This window comes from Equus caballus, chromosome X (genome assembly GCF_041296265.1).
Source record: "Equus caballus isolate H_3958 breed thoroughbred chromosome X, TB-T2T, whole genome shotgun sequence".
Lineage (NCBI taxonomy): Eukaryota > Metazoa > Chordata > Mammalia > Perissodactyla > Equidae > Equus > Equus caballus.
In genome coordinates this window covers 130,586,617-130,601,498 of record NC_091715.1, presented here as the reverse complement: position 1 = coordinate 130,601,498, position 14,882 = coordinate 130,586,617, and positions in this window count along the sequence as shown.

The window sequence follows — 14,882 nt, the reverse complement described above, 5'->3', positions numbered from 1 at the left end:
TGCTCATCATCGCTGATCATCAGGGAAATGCAAATCAAAACTACACTAAGATATCACCTTACACCCATTAGAATGACAAAAATATCTAAAACTAATAGTAACAAATGTTGGAGAGGTTGTGGAGAAAAAGGAACCCTCATACACTGCTGGCAGGAATGCAAACTGGTGCAGCCACTATGGAAAACAGTATGGAGATTCCTCAAAAAATTAAAAATAGAACTACCATACGATCCAGCCATCCCACTACTGGGTATTTATCCAGAGAGCTTGAAGTCAGCAATCCCAAAAGTCCTATGCACCCCAATGTTCATTGCAGCATTATTTACAATAGCCAAGACATGGAAGCAACCTAAGTGCCCATCAACAGAAGAATGCATAAAGAAGATGTGGTACATATATACAATGGAACACTACTCAGCTGCAAAACAGAACAAAATCATTCCATTTGCGATAACATGGATGGACCTTGAGGGAATTATGTTAAGTGAAATAAGCCAGCTAGAGAAGGATAATCTGTGTATGACTCCACTCATATGAGGAATTTAAAAATGTGGACTAAGAGAACAGTTTAGTGCATACCAGGGGACGGGTAGGGTGGGGGGTGGGCACAAAGGGTGAAGTGGTGCACCTACAACACGAATGACAAACATTAATGTACAACTGAAATTTCACAAGATTGTAACCTATCATTAACTCAATAAAAATAAAATAAAATAAACTAGAGGGAGAACTTACTAGTTAGTGGGCAAAAACTAGGAAAAAAGCTTTTTAAATGAACTTTATTGAGGTATAATTTATATGCAATAAACTGCACCCATTTAAAGGGTATACTTTGATGAGTTTTGATAAATATATTCACCTGAGTAACCACCATCAAAATCACCTTCACCCCTACCCCACTCGGAGACTCCGGGAACCTTCCATCTTCTTTCTGTCATCCAGTTTTAGTTTGCATTTTCCAGAATTTCATATAAATGGAATCATACAGTAGGTACTATTTTGTGTCTGGCTTCTTGCATTCAGCATACTTTGAGATTCATCCATGTTGTAGTATGCATCAGTAGTTTATTCCTTTTAATTGCTGAATGGCATTCCATTAATCAAATGTGCCACAGTTTATTTATCCACTCATCTGTTGATGAACATTTGGGTTGTTTCCAATTTTGAGCGAATAATTAGTGGTGTGCTAAAGCTAACTCATACTGCTTTGCAGGAGCTGATGGTTCACATCTCTTCTCAACTCCATGGTCAGTGCCACTAGGTTGGTAGTTCGAAATCAACCATGGTGGGAGTATTTACACCAAGGAAACTGACAAATCAGGACTTTTTCCCCAGGGAGCCGTTATTTTACAAGTACTCCACTGCCTATTATGAATAAAGATACAATGAATATTTGTGCAGAAGTCTTTTGTAGACATAAGTTTTCCTTTCTCTTGGGTAAATACCTAGCAGTAGGATTTCTGGGGCATATGGTTAGCGAATGTTTAATTTTATAAGAAACTGCCAACAAGTTTTCCAGAGTGCTGTACCATTTTACTTTAATGCAAGCAATGTATACATGTTCCATTTGCCCCACCAGTGCTTGGTATGGTCGGTCTTTTTAATTTTAGCCATTCTAGCAGTTGTGTAGTGCTATCTCATGTGGCTTTAATTTGCCTTTCTATGAAGATGAATAATGCTGAGCATTTTTTATGTACTTATTGGCTATTCTTGTATCTTCTTTTTTGACTTTTTATTCGTGCTTTTTGACCATTTTGGGAGGCTTGTTTGTCTTATTGTTGAGCTTAAGACTTCTTTATATATTCTTGATACAAGTCCTATATCAGATACATATGGCTAATAATTTCTTCCAGTTTATAGTTTCCATTTTCATTTTCTTATTTGTGTCTTTCAAAGAGCAGAAATTTTAAATTTTTGTAAAGTCCATTGTATCAATTTTTTTTCTTTTATGGTTCATACTTTTTGTATCCTATATAAGAAATATTTGCTTAAATTAAGGTAAAATTTCTTCCTATGTTTTCTTCTAGAGATTTTTGTCATTTTAGCTTTTATATGTAGATATGATTTAAGTCAATTTTTGTGTATAGTGTGAGGCAAAGGTTGATGTTTATTCTTTCCCCATATGAATATCCAGTAGTTTCAGCACTACTTGTAGAAAAGAATATCCTTTCTTCAATTGAATTTCTAAGGCAGTCTCATTGAAAGTCAATTGACTTTATATGTGTGGGTTTATTTCTGGACTCTCTGTCCTAATCCATTGATCCATATGCCTATCGTTGATTAACACAGCTTTATAGTAAGTCTAGAAATTAGATAGCTTATTATCAACTTTGTTCTATTTTGTTTATTTCTTAAATTGCTTTGGCCTTTCTAGATATTTCCATCTCCATATAAATTGTATATTTCAATTTGTACAAAAAAGCATGCTCGAATTTTTATTGGGATTGTATTGAATCTATAAATCAATTTTTCAATAATTGATATCAATTTTTAGCCTTCTAATCCATGAACATGATGTACCTCTCAATCTATATATATTTTCTTATATATATGTTTTCTTTAAATTCTTTTGACAATATCTTCAGTGTACAGGTCTTGCTCATATTTTGTTAAATTTATTCCTAAGCACGCTATGTTTTTGGATGCTATTGTAAATTGTACATCTTAAAATTTCTATTTCCAATTTTTCATTCCTGGTACATAGATATACAATTGTTTTTATATTGTCTTTGTATCCTATGTTTCTAAATTCACTTAGTTCTGTTAGTATTTTTGGAGATAGTTTAAAATTTTTAAAAACATGCACAACCATGTCATGTGCCAGTAAAGCCAGTTTTATGTCTTTCTTTTCAATCTGTATACCTTCTATTTCCTTCTCTTGCTTTTCAATGACTAGGACGTCTAATACAGTGTTGAATAGAAATGGTGGGAGCTGATCTTTGCCTTGTTTCTGATCTTAAAGGAAAAGCCTTCAGTCTTTTTATCAGTAAATATGATATTTGGTGTAGATTTTACATAAATGCCTTTTATTAGTTTGGGGAAGTTTCCTATTCATGGTTTGCTGAGAATTTTTATCATGAATGCATATTGAATTTTGTCAAATGCCTACATCTCTTGAGATGATTATATGTTTTTCTCCTTTATTCTGTTAATATAGGAAATTATATTGATTGATTTGAATGTTAAACCAACCTTGCATTCTTGGGATAAACCCTACTTGATCATGCTGTATAATGTTTTCTAAATGTTGCTAGATTCAGTTGCTGGTGTTTGAAAGAATATGTGCCTCTATGTTTATCAGGCATATTAGTCTACAATTCTTTTCTTGCAACAAATACAAAACATCCTATTATTGTTCTAAGCCAGGATCAGAGAACTATGGCCTGTGGGCTAAATCTGACCTACAGTCTGTTTTTGTAAATAAAATCTTATTAGAACACAGCCACACTCATTCCTTTATGTATTATAGTCTATGGCTGCTTTCATGCTATAATAGTAGATTAGAATAGTTTTGATAGAGACCATATGACCTGAAAACCTAAAACATTTACTATCAGGCCCTTTAGAGAAAATATTTGCTGGATCATGCACTAAGCCATGGTGCATCTAGATGTGGAATTCTGGGAACAAATTCAGTTATTATTTCACAGGAAAGAAAGAGAGGATTGGGGAAAAAATGGAAAAATTCCAGAAGAGGAAACAAATATGACTAAAATGTTTGGGAGTTTTGGGTGCTAGGGGAATAGAGAGTGCCAATAGCTATAGGAAGACAAACTTCTAAGATTAGAAATTTTAATTCTGGACAGAATTAAGACCAAAGAAGCTTTTGATAACCAAAGTCTATATGATTTATGAATGCTTAATAGATAAAGTGATTTCCAATTTGTTGGGAGATGCAGTCTGTTATGGGTCCTGAGCGTCCCTGCACATTCTTGCTGATAGTGACATTCTTCAAGGCCTAACTGCGCTCTGACCCTGAGCAGTTTCTATAGCTAGTCATGTAGGCAATTAATAGGTCAAGGAGACCACAGTATGACTACTATCAGATTACTCACTCCATGGGGGTGGGGGATGGTTTGTTTACTGCTTGCTACCAAGGTGCAGAGCCTTTAACCCTGGATTCCTCAGCTGTAGCATAACCCATTGCACACATAGCTGACATCTGTGCCCATCACACTGCCCCATGGGACTTGCATTTAGAGGAGCCAGTGCTACCGTGCTGATGCTCCTGATGTTTGCTGTGCTGTGAGTAATAAATTGTCTTGCTCTGATCCATTGAGTCTTATTGTCTACTGCTGGCACTTGTGACAAGCTAATCTACTTCTTTAGTAATCTCTTTTGGGGTCTTTTTACTTCTTGACATCTTCTATGAGGTTTGGGTTCTTTCCTGACAAAACTTATTTGCTGAATTCCAAAATGTTGGGCAGAAGGGCATACTTGATGTTTACAAGAAAGACGTTCTGACTAATTAAAGTAGGTCTCACTTTATGCAGCAGGAAGTCGAGTTTTGGAAGTAATCAATTACTCAAGAATTGTCAAAAGTAAAAAAAAAATTTAATTTCCATCCCTGATACATGATGTTGACATAAGAATAAACAACATGACATCACACTGTTCTTAGTGACTCCTCAGACTGAACAATTTGGGAATCTGATCCAATGTTGTCATTCTAAGTACAACATTATTTTTTCCCTATAAACTCTATAGACATTTCTATAACGTAGGTAAATTCAGTTTTCTTTCCTTAGTCTTCACTTGCAGCAACTTCACTTGGCTGTGTTTGACTCTATCTGTGACAATGTTCCATCTGAGTTCTTTTCCAACTGCATTGATTGTTCTTTTGGTGTCTCTTTCCAGGGCTCCACTTTATCTTTCCACCCTGAGGTATACTGCTACCTTTCCCTCAAAGCTGCCTTCAATCTCAGCTTTCACTTCTTTTCCAGTATTCTCAAATAAATGTCCAGCTTAATCTCTTCTAGCATTAGCATGGCATCTACACTTTTGCTCCTCTTACATTTATAATCAATATTTCTCAAATGTAACTGATCATTTTCCTTAGCAATCCACTTCTTCATTCTCCTTATCCCATTTATCTGAATGATCATAACATTTTTTCCAAGTCCAAGGGCTCCAAACATTGGAGATTTCAATGACTGCTCCATATCCTTCTCCAGTGTCCAAATAATCTCCAAGCCTTGGTCATTTCCTCTAGAATTTTCTTCTTCTATTTAGTCATAGTGGCACCATTTTGACTCAGAGTCGGTTTGCCTCATACACTCCCCTCAAGGCTCAGCTGAAGACCACACCCCACCCACCAGTATCATTAATAAATGCCTTTCCTGGCTGCAGTTCACACTAATTCTGCTAGGAAATAATATGTACTTCTTAATTTAGGACTTAATTATACATAGTTTGGAGAAGTCTAAACCATACATTGGTTAGTGTCACTCAACCCCTCCCCTTGTCAAAGCCCTCTACAGTGACTTCCCATCATGCTTAGAATAAAATCCAGACTCCTTTCCATGGTCTACAAGGATCTATATGATCTTGCCTGTTCCCACCTGTCCTTTCTCACCTTGAACCACTCTGCCCATTGCTCATTTCTCTACAGCCATACTGGCCTTCTCAATTTCTAGAATGCTGCCAAGCTTTCTCACACCTCAAGACTCTCTACCTGGAAGTTCACTTCCAACCCCACCTCCAAATCTTTGTCCAACTCCTACTCATCCTCCAGGTTTCAGCTTAAGTTTCACTGACTCAGAGGAGCTGAATCTGAGGCTCCCCATCTAAATAAGCGTCTGTAGTTAGTCTTTATCATAAAATCTTGCTCTTTTCCTTTGATGACTTTTCAGAATTTGTAATTATACATTTATTTGTGATGTAAAAAATGTCTATATTACTTAAGACCATGAGGGCAGGGATTGTGCCTGTCTCTTTCATTTCTCTCTTTAACACTTAGTACAGACCCTGGCACATAGTAGGCACTCAAGGTAGCTACTTGTTGAATAAGAGACTTTCAGTTGTAACAGAATGTCTTTTATTTACCTACATCTAATGAAAACTGAATCCTACTTATCCTAAGCCATGGACTCCCTCAGCTCTCTCTACACTATAGATCTTATTAAGTTGTTTTGACGGTAGAACTACCAGACAATTGCTCCCTGTTTTATTAGGTGAAATTATGCTAGTCACTTGTATTAATTTGCTATAGTGTTTCAGAGAATTTCCACTGGAAATAGACTTTATGTTTTCTTTTAATGTGCTTCCTGTTTGATCCACTGCATTCCACTATCCAAGCCCGACCTCTGTCACTCCTGTCCATGCCATTTTCAGAAATGCTATGCTTTGACTTACTGCAGTTGAGTCAAACTATGAATTTAAGATGTTAATCTCTCTGAAAAACACTGAATATTTATACCCAAACGTTCACATTTATTTCTCTGGAAATTACATATTTACCTTTTTAATAGAGGCTCAAAGTGTAGACATCTTGAATTAGAGATATGGGGAGATGACCCACATAAAAATTTTCTAAGTTCTGCCTCAGGTGCAGTGCGACTACGAGTTATGAGTTGATTAGCAATAAAGGACAAAGAAGGTAATTTTCATGATTTATTAGAATTGCTTTCTTCAGGCCCAAGGCCTTCCTTACTTGCTTTGTCCTTTTGGATGTGCACTTCTTTCTCCTCTCACAGTATGTCTCATCTGAGGATACAGTTTGGCCTAGTGGCTAAGACTTTGAAGTCTGGAGCTGGACTGCCAGAGCTCAAGTCCTTGACTTTAATATTTACTAACTATGTAACCTTGAGTAAGCCACTTAACCTGTGTGTTAGTTTCCTCATACGTAAAATGAGGATAATAAAAAATGACAATAATAATAGTACATACTTCATAGAGTTATAAGAGGATTTAACAAATTTATATTTGTAGTGCTTAGAGCAGGGCTTGGCATACGGTAAGTATGCTATTACATTATTTTTTTTTTCATTTTGAATGAAGAGAGTTGTGTGCACATTTTTGTATGCCAGCACTTGCCCTTTTATTCTTATCATTGGCCATTTTTGAATTTAGAAGGCATAAAAGTGACTGCAAGGAGGCGGGATGTCACCTAGAGTAATAATCCATCCTATGAAATCGTTTATGGCCTCCCTCCTTGTCATTCTTCTTGTGTGTGGGATGATATGAGAGTTCTTGATTACTGGAACCCAGGGATGCCCCATTCTTATCTCTGATGCTTTGAAGATCCCTAGGAGCTTTTTGGACAGATTCAAGCATACACCAGTCCATGAGCAGTCTAGATTCATGGGGTTAGGCCCAACTGTGCACATTCTGTTGTCTAGGGTGACTTATTACCCTGGTTTGCCAGAGATATTCCCAGATTTAGCACTGAAAATACTGTGTCCCAGTAAACCCCTCAGTCCCAGGAAAACTAGGACAGTTAGTCCTGCTATTCCTCACCGACTTTCACTTGCCTAGGCAGATCTCTCAGAACCTTGTACCTTACACATGCATCTTTGATACAAAGCTATGATCTTGCCTGTGATCTAGGTGGCAGTTAAACTCCATTTTTGATATACCTTATTTCAAACCACCTTACTGCTTGTGCCACCTACCTGCAACATATTGTTCCTTCTACAAATAGAAGCCATGCTGTGATGTAACTAGAGTTTATATTTTCTTATACTGGGCTAATGGCTAACTTTTTTGGTAAAACTATTGATTCCAAGAAATGGTAACACAAAAAGACTTCATTCTCCTCATTCCCCCTTTAACTTATTTTTTATTGAGATGTAATTCACGTATCATAAAATTCACCTTTTAAAAAGTATACCATTCAGTCATTTTTAGTATATTCACAGTGTTATACAATCATCACCACTCTCTAATTCCAGAATATTTTCATAGCCCCAGTAAGAAACCCTGTATTCTTTATTAGTCAGTCCCAATTCCCCCATCACCATACTCCAGGCTCTGAAAACAACTAATGTACTTTCGGTCTCTATGGATTTGCCTTTTCTGGACATTTCACATAAATGGAATCATACAATATGTGGCCTTTTATATGTCACTTAGCATAAGATTTTCAAGGTTTATCCGAGTTGTAGTATGTATCAGTAATCCATTCATTTTTACAGGCAAATAATATTCTATTGCATGAACATACTAAGTGCTTGTTTATCCATTCATCAGTTGCAGCACATTTGGGTTGTTTCCAGTTTTCAGCTATTATGAATAATGCTGCTATGAATATTTATGTACACGTTCTTATGTGGACATGTATTTTCATTTTTATATGCTTAACTTTTTGAGGAACTGTAGACTGTTTTCCAAAGTGGTTGCTCCATTTTACATTCCTACCAGCAGTGCTTGAGGGTTCCAATTTCTCCACATTTATCTTACCTCTTGATTATATCCATCCTAGTAAGTAACAAGTGATATCTCATTGTGCATTTCCCTGATGGCTAATGATGTCCACCATCTTTTTATGTGCCACTTGTATATTTTATTTGTAGAAATGTCTATTCAGATCTTTTGCTTATTTTTTAGTTGAGTTAATTTGTCTTTTTCTTATTGAGTTATGAGTTCTTTATATTCTGGATACAAGTCCTTTAATAAATACGTAATTTGCAAATACTACCAAATGCATGTTCACTTGTCACTTTCTTAAATAGTGAAACTTTTTTTTTCTGGAGGAAGATTAGCCCTGAGCTAACATCTGATGCCAATCCTCCTCTTTTTGCTGAGGAAGACGGGCCCTGAGCTAACATCCGTGCCCATCTTCCTCTACTTTATATGTGGGACGCCTACCACAGCATGGCTTGCTAAGCAGTGCCATGTCTGCACCCAGGATCCAAACCGCTGAGCCCCGGACCGCCAAAGCGGAATGTGTGCACTTAACCACTGCACCACTGGGCCAGCCCCAATAGTGAAACTTTTGATGCACAAAATCTTTTAATTCAGATGAAGTCCAATTTATCTATTTTTCTTTTGTTGCTTGTATTTCTTGTCTCATTTATAAGACTCCATTGTCAAATCCAAGCTCACAAAGACTTACCCCTGTTTTCTTCTGAAGAGTTTTATATAGGTTAAGAGCAAATAGACCTTTGATCCGTTTTGAGTTAATTTTAGCATATGATGTGAAGCTAAGGGTACAACTTAGTCCTTTTGCACGTGGCTATCCATTGTCCCAGCATCATTTCTTGAAAAAGCTTCTCTTTCCCCATTAAAGGGAACCCTTACCAAAAATCAATTGACCATGTATACATGGGTTTATTTCTGGACTGTCAATTCTATTCCATTAATCTCTATGTCTATCCTTATGCCAGTGCCACACTGTCCTGATTATTGTTGCTTTGTAGTAGGTGTGAAGTGTGAGTCTCCCTACTTTGTTCTTCTTTTTCGGGATTGCTTTGGCTATGCTGGCTCCCTTGAATTTCCACCCGAATTTTAAGATCAGTTTGCCAATTTCTACAAGGAAACCAACAGTGATTCTGATAGGGATTGCTTTTAATCTGTATATCATCTTGGAAAATATTGCCATAATAACAATATGAAGTCTTCCAATAAATGAACATGGGATAGTTTTTCAGTTATTTAGATGTTGTTTAATATCTTTCAACAATCTTTAGTAGTTTTCAGGGTAGAATTTTTGTAATTCTTTTGTTAAATAATATTCCTAATTTAAAAATTTACTTTGATGCTATTGTAAATGGAATTGTTTTCTTAATTTTGTTTTTAGATTGTTCATTGCAGGTGTGTAGAAATTAATTGTTGTATATTGATCTTGTATCCTGCAACCGTGCTGAACTCATTACACTAATATTTTTTTAGTGGATTATCTACAATTTTCTATATACAAGATCATGTCATTTGCAAAGAGAGATAGTTTTACTTCTTCCTTTCAATCTGGACACCTTTTATTTCATTTTCTTTCTCCTATATGTTTTTAAATTATTTTCTTAATGGTTTACCTGGGAATTACAATTAAAATCTTAGTTTATAACAATCTTGTCCAGGATGACACCAACTTAATTTCAATAGTATACAAAATATTTGCTCCTATCTAACTCCATTCCCTCCCCATTCTTTTATGCTGTTATCATCATACAAATTGCACATTTATACAGTATGTATCCATCAACACAGATGTATAATTGTCGCTTTATGCAGTTGTCTTTTAAATCAAACAGGAGAAAAATGTTACAAACAAAAAATATATTTATACTCTCTTTTATAATTAATTATTTAGCTACCTTTACCATTGCTCTTTATTTTTTCATGTGGATTTGAGTTACCGTCCTTTCATTTCAGCCTGAAGATCTCCTGTAAGTATTTCTTACAGAGAAGGTTTGCTAGAATTTAATTCTCTCAGTTTTTGTTTACCAAGGACTGTCTTAATTTCTCTTTTATTTTTGATCACTGTAGCTTTGTAGTATGTTTTGGAATCGGGGTTTGTGATTCCGCCGGCTTTGTTTTTCTTGCTCAGGATTGCTTTAGCAATTCACGGTCTGTTGTTGCCCCATATGAATTTTAGGATTCTTTGTTCAATTTCTGTGAAGAATGTTCTTGGGATTCTGATTGGGATAGCATTGAATCTGTAGATTGCTTTAGGTAGTATGGACATTTTAACTATGTTTATTCTTCCAATCCATGCGCATGGAATGTCTTTCCATCTCTTTATGTCGTCGTCAATTTCTTTCAAGAAAGTCTTGTAGTTTTCATTGCATAGATCCTTCACTTCCTTGGTTAAGTTTATCCCAAGGTATTTTATTCTTTTCGTTGTGTTCTCTTTTATTTTTGAATAATACTTTTTCTGGCTGTAGAATTCTCTTAGCACTTTTATAACTTTGACTGTGTCATCCCACCACCTTCTGGCCTCCATGGTTTCTGATGAAAAATCAGCTCTTAAAATTATTATAGATCTCTTTTACATGATGAGTCATTTCTCTCTTGTGGCTTTCAAGATTCTCTCTGTCTCTTTCTTTTGACATTTTGATTATCATGTGTCTACGTTGAATCCCTTTGAGTTTACTGAGCTTCTTGGATATGTAAGTTAATATATTTTTTCAAATTTTGGCAGTTTTCAAGCCATTATTTCTTCAGATATTCTTTCTGCCCCTTCTCTCTTCCTTTCCTTCTAGGATTCCCATATGATGATATGCTTGATGGTGTCCCACAGGTCTCTGAGGCTCTATTCATTTTTCTTCATGCTTTTCTCTTTCTGTTCCTCAAACTGGGTAATCTCAATTGTCCTATCTTCAAGTCCACTAATTCTTTCTTCTGCCTGCTCAAGTATGCTGTTGGGCTCCTCAAAGTGGATTTTTCATTTCAGTTATTGTACTCTTCAAATCCAGAATTTCTATTTGGCTCCTTTTTATAATGTCTATCTTTTCACCAATATTTTCTATTGGTGAGACATCATTCTCATGCTTTCTTTAGTTCTTTAGAGCTGCTTTTATTTAGTTCTTTGGATATGTATAAAATAGATGATTTAGTCTTTTTCTAGTAAGTCCAAAATCTTGGCTCCCTCACAGACAATTTTTATTAATTGCCTTCTTTTTCCTCCTCTGTATGGGCCAGATTTTCTTGGCTTTTCTTTTTGTATGCCTCATAATTTTTGCTAAAAATTGGACATTTTACGTAACATAATGTGACAAGTCTGGAAATCAGATTCCCCCCTCCTCACGGTTTCTTGTTTTTTGCTGTTTGTCATTGTTGTTGTTGTTGTTGCTGTTTGCTTGTTTAGAGATATTTCTGAATAAATTATGCAAAGTCTGTATTCTTTGTTGTACATGGTCACTGAAGTTACTGCTTGGTTAGCTTAGTGGTCAGCTAATGATCAGATAGAGTTTACCTTAAATTACTAGAACCAGTACGTCTCTTAGTCTTGTCAAAGGGCTCTGTGTGTGTTGAGGCATGTCTTCAACACTCAGCCAGGTGTGGATAACCTGGCTCTGCCTGGGCTCAAACTCGTAGTCACTCGTCAGTGGAGAAAATAATCATATTACACATGCTATTATTGATTATTTTCTGGCATAGGTTATTCACTTGGTCTGAACTACAATGAAAAGTTATAAGTGGACTAAATAAATGTCTAAAACATTTAAAAAATCATGTTAGATTCCTCATGTGTTTTATTAACTGGTATGTAACAAAAGCTATGCTATAATGAACTTCGCATTGCTCCAGTCTGTTTTTGCACTAGATTCAATGCTTTAAGAGAAATAATTCATTATGATTTGCTGTGCTTAGAATTCAAAGTTTAGTCCTTTAACTCTACTAAGCTATCTTTTTGATGTATTTTTATTTTTTGCTCATTGAACGACTATCTTTTCTAAGATAATCTTAAGAAATGATGCAGAAATATGTTAGTGAAGGGTCACTTTGATTTTGACTACCTATACTACTTATGATGCTGTCAATATAAATTCTTTGATTTTGTTTTATTAAAAGTGAAGCAGGTTATGAAAAACCCATATGCTTTTAAGCTACCATGAACTTAGTTATATAAGAGGAATTTAAAATTTGGCAAACAAAACTGTTTGATGGTTGGAAATATATTGGAGAAAAACTTTCCTTGGCTTAAAGCTGAGAAGTCATTTGAGTTAGTCTAGCATGCAAATTAATGTGCTTGAGTTTAGTGAAGGAAGATATGTGAATGTCTTGAAGATTAGCAGTTAGGATTATAAGTGATAAGGAAGGATGGCAAAGTACAAAGAAAAAATGATTGGATTTAAGAATCCCCAAAGAACAATGTTCCAAATCTTGCTCAAAATTTTTCTGACTGCATTTTTTTTGGTACCATGATCATTTAGGACTTTTGGAATAGCAAATAGAACAAGAATCAATCTAACTGGAGAAGAGTCATTCTAATTGAAGGGGAAGGTATATAGGCAACAGTAAAATTCCAACTCTGGAAGAAGTCTGCTGTAGTGAAATACCTCATTGAAATAGGGCCTGGCACACAGTAGACACTCAGTCAGTCTTTGTTGAATGAATTATACTAAAATTTATTGTGATGGGAACATACTGGGGTGAAGTTTATTTTTCAATGAGCATGGGAGAAAAGATTTGCTAGGCAAGCATGCATCTTTAACACAAAGAAATGTTAGCCGTATTGATAGTGTAGGCTGACTCTGGGGTAGAAAGGAAATATTTGTGTGTATCTGCAGAGCTTGGGGTCTTATAAATAAATTTTGTTGAAAAATTGGGATCTTGGGTTAAGAGTAAGCCTTGGGAAGATTATTTACTACTGGTATAGATAGTGATAGAACTCCAGGGAGATTTATCTAACTCTGGAGGTATATGTTTACATTTCAAGGAAAAATGAGACCAGGGACCTTGGAGGCATTTCTATGTCAGAAAAGTTGGAGACTTATCTAGTCCTTGGAAAGATGCATTTATATTCAAAAAGATTGGAATAAGAACCCAAGATCCTTTTTGTTCTGTCTCCAAAGAGCAAAGGTTTCACTCCCTCCTTTTGAAAGGGAAGGAGGAAGTATCTGCCTCTTTCTCCTGTATTTAAAGAAGAGAAAATCCATTTTTCTCTGTTCCTCACCTGTCATACAGCCTTGCCTGTGTAGGAGATTGGACCTGACTTTCATCGTGGCACCCCAGGGGTAAGAATCAGGGGATGGGGAACTTGAGGTCATTATTTGCTTTTTTACCAAATAGTGATAAGCTGTCTCTGATCCAGAATATTCCATGTGTGCATTCAGAATAAAATTAATAAATATGAATTTTAAAAACTTAACACAGACCAATTGTTTTCAAGAGTTGTCATCACAGCAGCATTTGCATTCTTGTTTGATTTTTTAAAGCACTTACAGTATTCTCAAGTACAACACTTGAAAGTAATAACATTGCAGGTTATTTTTTTAAAAGTCTCTAAGTCTGAGTTCTCTCCAAAATCTGATTGACCATCTAATTAATAGGGCCAATTATGGGGGTTTTACAAAAATTAAGGCTCATTTGAATTGTATGACTCTAAAGAGATAAGAGCTTTTCTTTACAAATCAGAACAAAAAAATGCTAAAATTTTGAAGGTTTTATATTGTTGTTAAGATGATTCCATTTATTTTTACTGTAAAAAAAATATCGTATCAACTAGGAGATGGGCCTTCCCTGAAGGAACATCTACAGATATTATTTCATTTCCTGTCCACAGACATTTGAAGTAGCTTAGAAAACTTACATAATATAGTTCAATTTGTGGTAAATGAAAAAGCTTTTATGTTCGATTTTTTTGTTACATTTGGATCAAAATGATAACAGATACAGAGAAGTCAGAGAATGAGATTCTGGAAATTAAGCTGACTTTGTGGAAGCAGAAAATAACTGACCTCTATTTTCATTTTGTTTTTCTGCGAATGGCTTCCAACTTAGATACAAGAATTGTCTAGGCAAAGCCCAGGGTAAGCATAGAAGGAAGACACATTAGTGCCCAGCTTCATGGCTTCCGTAAACATTCAGGCTCCTTGGAATGGCCCCTCATGACCTAGCCCAGTTTCATACTTCCTACCTCATCTCATCTCCTTTCCCCTTCTCCTGAAAGACATTATGCTCCAGCAATGATAAGTTACTTAAATTTTGCAAACTTAGTGGACGTTGTCACACCTCCATGTCTTTGAACATATTTTCCCCCTCACTTAGAAAGGACTTCCCACCTTAACAGCCTTATCTTACTGGCAAACGCCAATTCATCCCTTAGACTTCTACTCAGGCATGACTTTCTTCTCTGTCAAATCTTCCTAGTTTCCATTTCCCCGTAACATCTCCATGACTCTGTTACTTGTACATGCATACAGGCTGAAATTATCTGTTTGCATTTCTGTATCCTACGTCTCTGTGTCTTATACTTCTTGTGCTTAACACAGTACCTG